Source organism: Phalangium opilio, unplaced genomic scaffold (genome assembly GCF_054372755.1).
Source record: "Phalangium opilio isolate 3A_F unplaced genomic scaffold, DU_Popi_V2 ptg000352l_1, whole genome shotgun sequence".
Taxonomy (NCBI): domain Eukaryota; kingdom Metazoa; phylum Arthropoda; class Arachnida; order Opiliones; family Phalangiidae; genus Phalangium; species Phalangium opilio.
Window position 1 is genome coordinate 7,026,631 of NW_028324228.1, and position 836 is coordinate 7,027,466.

The 836-nt window shown below is 47.2% G+C and overlaps 1 non-coding gene across 1 annotated transcript; it reads left to right on the forward strand.

Annotated features, from left to right (window-relative positions):
* Positions 1-418: 418 nt before the first annotated feature.
* On the forward strand, positions 419-491 carry TRNAN-GUU (transfer RNA asparagine (anticodon GUU)). The gene has a single exon. It is a non-coding gene; the product is annotated as a tRNA-Asn (tRNA).
* Positions 492-836: the final 345 nt, after the last annotated feature.

The following is an 836-nucleotide window of genomic DNA, read 5'->3' on the forward strand; positions in this document are numbered from 1 at the left end:
GAGCGTTCGGCTGTTAACCGAAAGGTTGGTGGTTCGAGCCCATCCGTGAGCGGTGTTGTGAGGTCTCAGATGTGACGTAAAAAGTCAAAGTTTTTCCACAATGCCTGACGAACATTTAATTTTTTGCTTCCGTGGCGCCATGGTTAGCGCGTTCGGCTGTTAACCGAAAGGTTGGTGGTTCGAGCCCACCCGGGAGCGGTGTTGTGAGCTCTCACATGTAACGTAAAAAGTCAAAGTTTTTCCACAATACCTGACGAACATTTAATTTTTGGGCTTCCGTGAAGCAATGGTTAGCGCGTTCGGCTGTTAACCGAAAGGTTGGTGGTTCGAGCCCATCCGGGAGCGGTGTTGTGAGGTCTTAGATGTAACGTAAAATTCAGAGTTTTTGAAAAATAACTGACGAACATTTAATTTTTGGGCTTCCGTGGCGCAATGGTTAGCGCGTTCGGCTGTTAACCGAAAGGTTGGTGGTTCGAGCCCACCCGGGAGCGGTGTTGTGAGATCTCACATGTAACGTAAAAATCCAAAGTTTTTCCACAATACCTGACGAACATTTAATCTTTGGGTTTCCGTGGCGCAATGGTTAGCGCGTTCGGCTGTTAACCGAAAGGTTGGTGGTTCGAGCCCACCCGGGAGCGGTGTTGTGAAATCTCACATGTAACCTAAAAATCCAAAGTTTTTCCACAATACCTGACGAACATTTCATATTTGGGCTTCCGTGGCGCAATGGTTAGCGCGATCGGCTGTTAACCGAAAGGTTGGTGGTTCGAGACCATCCGGGAGCGGTGTTGTGAGGTCTTAGATGTAACGTAAAATTCAGAGTTTTTTAAAAATAA